Source organism: Simochromis diagramma, unplaced genomic scaffold (genome assembly GCF_900408965.1).
Source record: "Simochromis diagramma unplaced genomic scaffold, fSimDia1.1 OVJJ01000433.1, whole genome shotgun sequence".
Classification (NCBI taxonomy): domain Eukaryota; kingdom Metazoa; phylum Chordata; class Actinopteri; order Cichliformes; family Cichlidae; genus Simochromis; species Simochromis diagramma.
This window is the reverse complement of record NW_024387031.1, coordinates 3,014,765-3,027,661: the sequence shown is the minus strand read 5'-3', so window position 1 is coordinate 3,027,661 and position 12,897 is coordinate 3,014,765.

Genomic DNA, 12,897 nt, shown 5'->3' with positions numbered 1-12,897 from the left:
GTCATAATAAGAAGTGTTTGTGAACTAAAAATCAGCAATGTGGGATACTGTTTGTCCGTGATTTGGACAGTCCAGCGTGTGCTCCCAACGCAGGGGAAACAAATTCTGTCGGGGATACCTAGTTTGGCACGACAACTCGGTTGCTGTAACAGTAGCCTACATTCAACGGCTGCAGCCCTCCTGCTGCCAGCTGTACACAACACCAAAAACAACAACAGCACAAGCAGCGCACAGGTTTTAAGCTGGTGAGGCATGATTGTGAGTCCATCTCATCTGCAGCAGCATCGCAGACCACGGCCCGCCACAATAATAAAGCATTTTTTATTTAATTATAAATAAATTATTTCTCCTAATTATGTCCTGGGTTTTAAGTAATTAATAATACAAAAGGAAAAATCACAAAAAACACTTAAGGTCATGAAAATTAATTTCGATTTAGCAATTCAATGAGGCATCGACCTTATTTATTGAAAAGTATCGGTATTGGTATCGGCGATACTGGCCTGTATTTACTTGGTATCGGATCGATACCAAAATATGCAATGTCACACATCACTACTGGAAACGGCTGATACGTCAGCAGGTAGCAGGAGGATAATCAAACCCACAAAGTGCAAATCTACCAAAGGAAAACCCCCACCCTGGTGGTCTGCATAAGGACTAGAATGGCTGGGAGAGGGTCAAACATTTAGATCTTATTTTATCTCTTGATTGTCTTCCAAAGAAAGTTTCATAAAACTCAAAAAAAAAAGTATCACTGCTTTTTAATTCTGTCAATACAATATGAGGCTGTCACCAAAGGTCTAAATGAAGCACTAATAGCGGCGGATGACTACTTTTATTACTTTAATAACATTTAGTTTATTATTACCGACTAATCTGGGTTTTCTTAATTTATATTAGCTCGACTTTCTGTATATTTGAAGGCAGCTGGAAAGAAAGATGATTTATAGCTTTAATATGTAACCCATGCGAAATACAGGGCTAATAAATCCCCTTTTGTCATCGAGGGCTATTGCCTATTATTGTCACATGGGGGTGCTTTGAGGCAGCTACATTGACCTTGCATCTCGTGCAAGGGAAGCATTGTCTGTCTCTACCTGTGAGATCCTCCCTCTAATGGCCGTCAAGTGTGTGTCGGAGCACGGCACAAAGTATCTCGACATGCAGTCCTGCAAACCAGTTAATGAGACCAAATAGTTTTTACATAGCAATGCTAATAAGCTGCTAATTTATTAGGCCATGAACTCTGGCCACAAAGGGAATAACATCTATTCAGTTATTGTGTTGGAAAATCCCGGTCAGTCACATGTTTTCGTTAGCTAACTGTTAAGTTTAGATAATGTCTTTTACTAGCCGATTTAGCTCAGAAACAATTAAAAAAAAAAAAACAATCGGGAGCTATGAGAATGTAGTGTGTTGTTGTACTTCAATCAATCAATCAATCTTTATTTATAAAGCACTTTTCATACAAAGATGTAGCACAAAGTGCTTTACATGGTTAAAAGCAGCCCACCCCGCCCTCCAACTCACTCCCCACACTCTCATTAACATAAACGATCATGGATACATACACACACACCCACGCACACACACACACACACACACACACACTTAAAGAGTAAAATTGGGCTGGGCACACATGAGCCAGGGCACACATTATCTTGTTGTTCCTTACGGTGTGGTGTAAGTGTTGAGTGTTCTAAGCTACATATGTTACTGCCGATGCTAGGTGTGATGCTAGCTGCTATGTGCGGTTAGCCAACCACACCACAAGCCATATCATTCAAATATAAGTACTCGCTGTGTTTATATTAAAATGGTTCAGTCTTAATAGAAACAGCGCATCTCAGGTTTAAAACTATTTGTACCGTAAATTAAGTAATTAAGAGGTAAGACTGATAAACGTCACTTTCATTGTAAACAGTGATTGTTACTGTTTAAGTTGCTTATGTTCTTTATTTTGACATAATTGTGATAAAATAATTTGTTACAGCTAAAAACAAGTTACTGTAACTATGGCAACTTGGAAAAGCTAAGAGAAATATTTGTTATTAATACATTGGTAATCAAAATACACTCTTAAGTATTTGGTTATACATGATGTATAATATTTGTTAAGATCCATTTTGGAGGAAAAGAAGTTAATGGGCTCATGTTAAGAACCCAGTATAGAATAGAAATTCATTGTCCTGCACTGTTTGTGTAGACTGTTTTTTCAACTGCTACAAAGGATCCTGGAGGAACCAGTGACGGCAAGCCCAGGCCAAATAAGAACCTGAATGATGGTGAAATTGTGTGGCCAGCCATGTGAACGGATTATGGGAATTGCCTGAAGAACTGATTCAAGCCCTACCTTGGATTTCAGATAAGTCGTGAAACTATAGTTGATAGTTATCGGTGTCATTTTTTGAAACATACTGATCATCAACAACTGGGAGCTTCTTCAGATGAAAGTGAAACCAAGTCCAACATGTAGGCTTCTTTTTTAGTAGGGGTGAATCCTCTTTTTATAAATAAACAAGTATGGATTATTCTTTGGATGGACACAAACAGCTAGAGACTCTTTGAAGTCCACTGCCTGGGCAGATCATCGGTGCATTGTAATGTAAATGTAAAAAGACGCTCTCGCTCACTGTCCATTGACCAAATTTACATGGCTGGGACTCTGATGGCCTCACGAACACAGGAAGTATAAAACCTAAATGAGCACACCGTGCAGAGTGCAGCCCACAGGTTGGTGGTGGGGATTTTCACCAAATGTTTTTTACACATTTGGTGAAAATCAGACTTGATATATCAACGCAAACGCTCATACTCATAAACCAGCTGTCAGCACAGAGAGGCCATCTGTCCCACGGCCAAAGCTTGGATCAAACTGGGTCATCAGCACCACAGAGATCCTAAAAATGAAATATGTGTGTTCTGAATATGAGCAGGGAGAGCTGACGATCCTGTTCAAAACAACTATCTGTTTTTTTCTCCTTTGGCAGTGAGTTTGTTCATGTCAGGCTGAGAGCTGATTGTAAAGTCTACAATATCAGTCACGGTATCAAGGACGCAGTGTTTTTTAAAAGAGCATACCCGGTATAACAACTAGCTGTACCTTTTTTAATACCTTTAAAACAGATGCTTACAGAATTATGTCCAATTGTTTATACGGAAATATCAGAAATTGATTAAGAAGCATAAAGCTGTGAGTTTCTATGTGGATTTTTCCTTTTCTGTTGAGGTAATTGTGGTACAGCTGCAGTGTACAATGGATCAGAGAGAGGAGATGCAGAAAGATTAAAATGAGGCAGCCAAAGAAAACAGCAACAGGAGGGATCAGTTTGGATATGAACAAATAGAAACACGAGGAAGCAGACTGAGAAGAGATCAAGGGACCACTTGTTAAATTACTTTCTTCTTTCATTGTGTTAGGCAGTCAGCTCCCATGGCCTTGCAGGTTTGGACAAAACCCGTCATGCCTGGAAAAGGAAAAGCTGCCAAAATACCGCCCGGCGATATTGTCTGCGAGCTGCGAGGATCAGAACCGACATGTCGACGTCTAAACTCTTTTCTGCAAAGCGGCAACAAAGAACAATGAGCCTTGTTTCAGTCATAAACGCTGATTCTTCATGTTTGATGAAAGGCTGTAATTAGGGATTCAGGAAAAATATGCTGGCTGAGGTGAAATGTGCTGAATTGTTCTGAGAAGCTGTAAAAGCTGTTCAAGGGTTAAAGCTGTGCTTTTATTGTGAAATTCTTGTCTAACACTCACCCTGCCTGTTTTTTTTCGCTCTCAGAGTTAAACTCTTCATGTTCTCCTTACAAAACATAACTGCAAGACTTTAATGAATCAAATGGAGCAGGGAAATTAGAGACGAGACGTTCTCGGCTGGTAATTACCGAGTACTCTGTTCATACTGCTCAACTAACATTAAGCAATCACAGAGATAATGGCCACTGTACAGTGAAATAGGCAGAATGGAAGCACAGGGTAGGAGCTTACCTTCTTTCTTGTATAAAGGAGTTTAATGGTGTTCCTGCAGGTATGATTCTCAATAATCACTTTGCACTCAGATCCTTTTGTTCCCCATGTCTTCGTAGACTGCTGATAGAAACACCCAGACTGATGTGAGTCCAGTCTTTTTAAAGTTTCAGCTGCATGACTTTGGATCAACTATCCGAGTTCTTCCATCCCAGATAGGATTTTGCACGATGGCTCATGAGGAAATGAGTCTCAGACCATCGTGCCAACGCCATGTTTGACTGCTGTGATATTCCATCATGTTTGATGGAAGACCTTCCAGAAAGTTCTGCTTCTGTCTCTGAGTATTATCCAGATGTTTGTTGGCAGATGTGAGACCAGCATTTGTGTTCTCCTGGGACTCTCTCATGGAGGTCATTTTTGCCTCGCCTCTTTCTTATGGTTGAATCATGACCTCTGACCTTAACTGAGCTGAGTGAGGCCTGCAGGTCTTTAGATGTTGTTCTGCATTCTTCTTTGACCTCATGGATGAGTTGTCGATGGACTCTTGGAGTAATTTTGGTAGACCGGTGATAGGTTTGTAGCTTGAACCCATCCGCTGGAACATTGAAGACATATTTCTAAGCATAAATGACAATCAACAATACAAATCTAACAACCGGTCAGTCACTCCCGGGAATCTTCAGCACTGTTCCAGGTTTCCTCCATGTGTGGCTCTCACTGCAGTCTCACAGCCTTACACGTCTCTGTAACCTTTCAGACTGTTTGTTTCTCAGCTCTTCCTTTAGATCGTGCTGCTTTGAAGTCTTTTAGCCTGCTTCACTTTAAAAACTGAACTTATTATTCAGGTTACATTTGTCTAATATTAAAATGTGTTTGATGATCTGAGACGCATGTTAGTGTGGCAAATATGTTATTCTTTACATTGGTAGTTGCTTCAGTCTCTTCTCTGGGAGTTGAGAAAAGTTTGTCTCTGGTCCCAACTACTTTTTGTGACTAGCGTGAAGACGCAGAATGTCGCCATCTGGTCACCATGTTGCTTTCAGAGCGGACGCAGCTCCAGAGAGGCTGAAGAGCAGAGCCACAGCTCCTTCACATCACAGCGAGCCCCCTGGACACGTCCTTGGTGAGGTCTCTCATCTGGTATGGGATGCCTCCTTGTGCCCCCCCAGAATACAGAAGAGTTGGAGGACGCTAGGAGACTTTCAAAGGACTTTAGCTCCATGTAGCCTGTGGACAGTTGAAAGCTTTGTCATTGTGTATTTTTAAAATATGCTAAATTAATGTCCCTGCATGTCACCAGTGATGTGACTGTGATTTCTTTGGCTGCGTTAGTGTGTCATTCTGTCTGCGAATTCTGATAAACTCTTTAGAAGTGTAGAGCCGGGGTCATGTTAGAAATTTGGCTTCCATCGAGGTTGTGACCTTTATCTGATTTTTACTGCACTACAACTTTAAGAACAAAGAAAACAAATAAGATATAGAAAATGCAAAACATTGAAAGTAAACATGACCCAGAGAATGAGCGGTCCTGGGGAAGTGCTTCATGTTTTACATGTTTGATCATAATTCAGCAAACTATTCAGAAACCACAGACTGAAGTGTGAGTTTCTGACATTTGGGTTTTTTAAGAATCCTGGTTTTGCACACGGGATGTCAGACTGTCAGAGGGAAACCCATCGGCCTGTTTCCTGAGCCCAGAAGTGGCTGATGCATCCAAGGCTCGTAATCCTCTCCCATCGCTGGCACTCAGGTCTGAGTTTAATTGTTTTATCACTTTTGTCTCGTGTCGTGTTTGGGGCTCATATTAAAGTCCTACAGTGGCATGCTCGGCAGGCTCAGTATTAACTGTGCAAAGAGGTGTGTCGCTCATGATTCGGCTTGTAAATAAAAAGAAAGTGAATGCTTAAAAATCTAATAAAAATGTTGTCACAGTGGTTTCATAAATGCATCAGCAGCTGGTGTAAAATACGCATTTATAGTGAAATAAGTAACCTTATTACAATCTTTTATTCGTCGCTTTAATGTTGTTTTATTATTTCTCAATTAGAGTTGGGAGACTTCAGAGTGCTCCACAAAAGGGCGACAGGACGATGACAAGACAGGTCAAATATGAAAAGCAAAGCAATTTAAAAACACACGACTCGAAAAATAAACAGGCAGGAAAATTAATTGTGAAACCAATAAAACAGTCATTTTGAAGCAGATAATACCATTTCATGGGCTTTTCTTCTCCTGGCATGTCTCAGCTTGGCTCATGTATAATGACTGAATAATTTTTCTGTCAGTGCTCGGGCGTTTTAGCTCCTTGTTGACAAAGAAATCTCGACTGCTGGATTTGATGAAAGTCATATGAAAGGCAATAAGAGAGATGGAAATGAGTTTTTCTTTTGGCTGGTTTAATGACAGCAACTCCGAGCACAAAAGCAAATGTGGCTGAGGTGGGTGTTATTCAGACGACTAAGAGTGCTTTTAAGAAGTGACTTTTCTGCTTCCAACAGAGCCACATTTCTTCTTTAATGCAGGAGCTTAATAAAGGCAGGAAAATAGGAAGACAGCCTTTGATGGAGCAGAGTGGGTCAGAAAAATTTCCTGGAAGTGGACTTTTACAAAAACACGTCGGTGTGTCGACTCTGTGAAAGTCCCATCTGCAGCACACGTGTTTGGTCATTCCACTAATTTCTGTTGACGTCAAAGCAGAAGTTTCAAATTTTATCTCTGCTGCATTATCTGAGCGCCACACACAATCGACCATGTGACGTTTGGTACAAATTGGTCTTTGTAGTTCTTGTTACAGCTGGAACTGCATGCTGGAGAGTCGGAAGGCAATCAGCCTTTGTTTATAACACAGATATGTGAAAACTTCTCTCCTTGTTTGGAGTGTGTGCACTAAATAATTTATTCTAGTACATCAAAATAAAAGAGCTCAAGACTTAAACAGCCTTTATACAAGCTCGTGTAGAAACTCGTGTAGAACAATGCAATTATTTAAATGAAAGCCTGCAGTTCCTCTTCCGTCCAGCGGAGGCAGCAGTGAGTCGGTCCCCATAAAGTTTCATTTTAAAATGTCCAACTTTACAGCATAAATAAACGTGTTTACAATTACTACTGCTACTATTGTTACTATTACAAATAAACATGTTTACAACCTGACACCAAACTGTTCTGGTTTAATGACATTCCCTGACCAATGACACAGCTGCTGTGAGGTTACAGAGTAAAACCCACGACTGCAGACCTGCTGATGGTTCCAACACCATCATTAAGTTTGCAGATGACACCACGGTGATTGGCCTCATCAGTGACAACGATGAGGCCGCCTACAGGGAGGAGGTGGATCGTCTGGCTGAGTGGTGCGACAGAAACAACCTGCTGCTTAACACCGAGAAGACCAAGGAGCTCATCGTGGACTACAGGAGGAATGCTGACCCACATCCACCCATCCACATTAAGGTGACGGCTGTGGAGCGTGTGAGCAGCTTCAAGTTCCTGGGAGTCCACATCTCCGAGGATCTCATCTGGACAACCAACTGCTCCAAGCTGGTCAAGAAGGCTCACCAGCGCCTCTTCTTCTTGAGGACTCTGAGGAAGAACCACCTGTCCTCAGACATCCTGGTGAACTTCTATCGTTGCACCATCGAGAGCATCCTGACCAACTGTATAACAGTCTGGTACGGGAACTGCTCTGCCTCGGACCGGAAGGCGTTGCAGAGGGTCGTGAAAACTGCCCAGCACATCGCTGGGCAGTTTTCAGTTGAATTCTAATAAAGTTGAATTCTATTCTATTCTATTCTATTCTATTCTATTCTATTCTATTCTATTCTAAAATCCTTTCATTTGTAATTGGATGTTACTGAGCACTTTTATTTGTGTCTGTGTGATGCTCCCATAAAGTGTCACGTATCATCACTTCTTGGTCCAAAAATCAGCAGCAGTCTATGGTTATTGAAGACAGAGTCGTCTTGTTTGAATAAACTTTATTGTGCTGCCAGCGGACATGGTGCTCGCTCCACACCGCGGCTAATTGAGAAGCCGAGACGTTGCCACGTCTCTCAGCAGGAAGTTTGAGCTCACGCTACGTACCAACCTGCGAGCTAAAGGGTTTTCTTAGCTGAATTTATTTCTCACTGGAACTGTGCAGTGTTAGAAAGTTCTGAAAGATCTTCATGGGTTCAGCGTTGTGAAGTTCTGCAGTAAACAGGGATGTAAAGCTGCAGTAAACGACATAAAAGGTTCAGGAGTCTCATAAAAGCCTCGTTTGCATGGAAGAGCCCATTTCTGCTCACCGACACGCCGCTGGGGATTTAGCAGGCGGGAAAAAATACGAGCTAATGCCCTCATCCAAGAGACAAAGATCCCAATAAAACTGTCAGGAGGTGTTCTTCTACCTGTGCTGCAGGTGTGTGTGTGTGGCGAGGTCACGCTTCACCATCATTACGTCATCTCTAAATCCTTTGATCCGACTGTGAACAGCTGATGCCTGGTCAGGCCTCAGAGGCATGCTGTGTGTGTGTGTGTGTGTGTGTGTGTGTGTGTGTGTGTGTGTGTGTGTGTGTGTGTGTGTGTGTGTGTGCGTGTGTAGGTGTGTGTGTGTGTGTGTGTGCGCGCCAAATGTGCCAATATATCAAAGAGGCAGATGGTGCTGAAGCAGGAGGTACAAGACCCTGCCCACAACGCATGTGTGTGTGTGTTTGGGCACAGCAGGGCCCAGGAAACAAGAAGCACACTCCCAGCTAATCTGCTCCTCTAACATGTACAACACACTGTCCGTCTGTCTTCTGTGTGTGTGTGTGTGTGTGTGTGTGTGTGTGTGCGCGCAGCGTTAATGATGATCAAAAGCATGAAATAACTGAAATGATGTGAAATCACATTAAATCAACTTTCTGCTGTCGGCTGAATCAGAGCTGAACTCTGATGAAACAGCAGTGAAATAAAGATCAATGTGTCTGCAGTAGAATTACAGCCAATATTACTATTGTTACCTTAAATATGTGGATATTTAAAGTAAAAACAAAGTTGTGTTAAGAAGTATTGATGCACTCATCAGGGTCATGAATGTCAGGGTCATCTTTGAACTGTTCTTTTCCCAGAGTGGAATGATTGAAACAGCAGACATCTTTAATTACATTAAAAAAGAAGAATTGGTTTTATAAGTTTGGTTTTATGCTGAATTTTCTCTGGTCCACACAAAGCATACACACTTACATATTTGGTTAATTGTTCAGGGTTCAGGTCCTGTGCACAGGAGAACGTGGACTTGGTGGAATTTTCCAGCAGCTCACCTGGACTGTGACACCTACACTGTGGATAGTGATCCTGGTGTTCCAGCAGTTTCCAGCTCATGTCAGGTTAGAGCCTTGGTGGTTCCTGGGTTATCGTGAAACAGCAGAATGACAGTAAGGATCTTCTTCCAGACCTCAGCACAGCAGGCACACATTTGCGTAACTTTTGTTGATAGTTTGAAATGATGATCTTTAAAGCATTTATTGCTTATCCAACACGAAGGTCGTCTTGTTGCTACCTGGGTTTGTTTCAGAATAAACCCCGCCTGCCTTATTTCCCGACTGTTGCTCTGTTGTTAAGGTTCCTGTTCTGGGTCCTGCTGGACTTGCAGAGTTCAGAAGCACAAATTTAGAGCTGTTATTCAGCAGTGAGCAGCATAAAGTGAATACATCTGGGTCTAAGTGCACACACAGCCTAGAGTATGTTGATTGTGGTCATGCATGGAGAAAAGGAAGAAAAACAGTCTGATGTTTGTTGTGTGAGCTTTTCAAACGACGAGTGCAGCTAATTTAATCAGCACAGAGCCGGCGTGGTGACAGTAAAGCAGCAGAGAGAGGAGAGGATCAAACAGCATGCACTTTGTTTAAATTTGTTCCCTTTTTATCACGAGGTGGAAATGTGAGACGCTCTGCTATCTCAAGCCACAGGAGATGCGTTGTTCTGAATGCTTCTCTTCATATCTCATGCTGTCAGACTTTAAGTTTTGGAAGCTGTGCTGCAGAGTTTGGTCCAGCAGGCTGAATGTAGAAACTTGTGTCTAATCGAGAGTACAAACCATCACCGAGGCACGGCACAGAGTACGAAGGCCTAAACTGTGGGGCTGTGCAATGCTTCACATTAATGTCGGACCCCCTGCCGGCAGCAGTGTTTTGTTCAGTGTGCCTCAGGCTTCTTCTTTCATATCAGTCAAAATCTGATTTATGCAAATGATGATGAAACCTGGTGCCATTTGGTGTTGTTTGACGACTGCCTGAATCCTGCTTCAGTGAATGAAAACTATATGAAAAATGCTGTTAAGAAAGTGAGATTCAGTCCTTTAAGTTTGCACAGTTTGCAGAGTTTGCATGCTTTGTAACCAGTGGAGAACATTGTGTATTCACAAAAGTTAACTGTGTTTGTCCAGGCAGCTGGAGCGTGGGCAGGTGATAAGCAGAAACACGACAGTATTTCTTATGTTACAGAGGGGCCCGGGCGAGGACATGATAACTCCTGAAAGAGCGTCTTTGTCTGATAGTGGAGCGGAGTATCAAAGTGATGAACCTACAGAGAAACAAGACTTTTGTGTGCTGAAACCTTGAAAGCTTTGAGCTGTCAGGAGCAGGCACACACACACAACTGTGTTTTTAGTAAGATTTTCATTTTGTGCTGCTGGCTCTGCTAAGGAGGCTGTATATTCACTTTTATTGGTTTGTGTCTTAGTTTGGAGGCTGTCAGACATCCATGTCTGACATACATAAAAGTTTCCTCGTTATGCATAAGGTCAGGGGAAAGAGTGCAACAGTACCCCTGACATTTGACCAGAAGGCTGGATTTCACATCTCATCCTGGAACGTTTTTGCATTTCGGGTGGACTCAGTGCTTACTCAATTCTAACCAGACAGTTTTTGTGTCGAACCAAAGAAAATGGTTTTGGTTAAAATGCACATTTTTACAACACTGATCACAGTTACAGCCAGACACAAGAGTGTGCTTATTGGGAACCTTTTATCTATTATTATTTATTCATTTAACTTTATTTTTCCACTGAGACCAAAAGAGAGACTGAAGTATCACCAGTGTCCTGTCATCACCACCGTCCTCCTTCACTATTCTCTCTGCGCTCCATCAGTCGATGTGGCTCCTTTGGTTCCTCGGTAAAGATATTCAGCAGGAGTTGTTTCTCATTGAGATCTGATCTGTTTCAGTGTTCCTGTAACTTTTTAACAGTATACTTTTATAATTAAGATGAAACTAAAAACTATGTAGGCCTAACTGAGCCTAATAATTAGCTGGCATCGTTATCTGTTTCTCAAAAACAGCTTCCAAATATGTGATGTGAGCGCGGTGAGGGCAGATATAGTCTCAGGATTTCCTTACTTTAAACATCAAAATATATAAATATCAAAGACTAGTAAACAGAAAAGACAAAGCTCGTCACTTGTTTCAACCAAGGGCAGGTAAAAACAATCGAATTCTGCCCTCCAGCCGTTGGTAATGAGTGGAACAACTTTTATTTTATTCACTGTCTCATCTCCTGTGTCTACACACCAACACTAAGTGCTGCTGTTACCTGTGCAGTGAAACGTCTGTTTGTTTGTGAAGAAGAAGACACTTGTGTTCATAACACAAGTGTGTTGTGGCGCTGATGTAAAACAATCATCCGCTCCTTTGGAAGAGGCACAATTAAATTTTTAAGTTAGGGGAGTTGTTTGTAATGAGTGTTCAATCTGAAGCACTGCCAGGTCTACAGAGCATGTGTATAACAATGTGTGTGATAATGACAACATCATCGGCGTTGAAAAGTATTTTCCCTGGAACGCCCTCCATAAGGCATTTATGAAAACAGAAAACAAGTCCTGGAGTTGAGCCCCGTGGAGAATCAAGGCATCTTTATTAAAGACTCGATATTCAAGAAGTAGAACAATCAAAAAAGAGGAAAAAGGAAAAGAACATGAAGGATGTGTCTATACCCTGCAGAGCACTCACCACAGCTGGGATAGTTAGTGGAGGGTACAAAATCTTACACTTGATAAATCCACGATGATTTGATCCACAATGACTTTTCTGAGCACAGCTTGAAATCCTGCGGCGACATCATTTCCCTGAATCGTCTCCCCCATGATGATCTCACAGCATCATCACTGCTACTTTTTCTCCATCAGTGTGCAGCATCCTGGAGGTCATCTAGTACGATGCCTGTGCTTGTGCAGGCGTCATTCTAGCGATAAATACCTTCACCTTATTCGATCTGTAATGAGGTGTCAGACATATTAGTAATGGTGAGATTATCATGAGTGTAAAATCAGCTGCTGTATGTGGCAGCGTGCACACCGTAAACAGAACGCATGGTGAGGAGCCGCTGGGCACGTGCAATGTTGTTCTCTGAAACACACAACAGTGATCAACCAATCAGAAGCAGAGGTTTAAAAATACTCCACAAAGCAAGCCAGGTTTTAGCTCAACTTTGTCCTCTCTGTCTCCTACCTTTTGCTTTTCATTTCCTTCTCTCGTTATTTATTTATGATTTCAAGATGAGAACTTGTTCTCGTGCATTTTCATGTTTTAACGGTTTGTTTTTCAACTTTTCCCATTTCACTCATGGTTGTAAAGTGTCACTCAGGAGGCATGGGGTCAATCGTATGAATATTAAGTACGTTCCTCCATCAGATTACCTTTAGTTTGTATGAATCTCATATTTCCCTGTGCCAAATCCTTGAGATGATGGCATGTATAAATATTGATGTTTAGGGTTCTGGCTGCTGTCGGCGTTGTTGTTCGCATAACATCCTAGCGTGGTGCCGATGATTATACACCACAGTGACATGTTTAACAACCTCAGAGACACAGTGCGCTGCCTCCCTGCACAACACAAACACCCAGAGAGATGCCGTGTTCACAACAACACGTCCACAAACTCCACAAATAAACAGCACGCCCATATG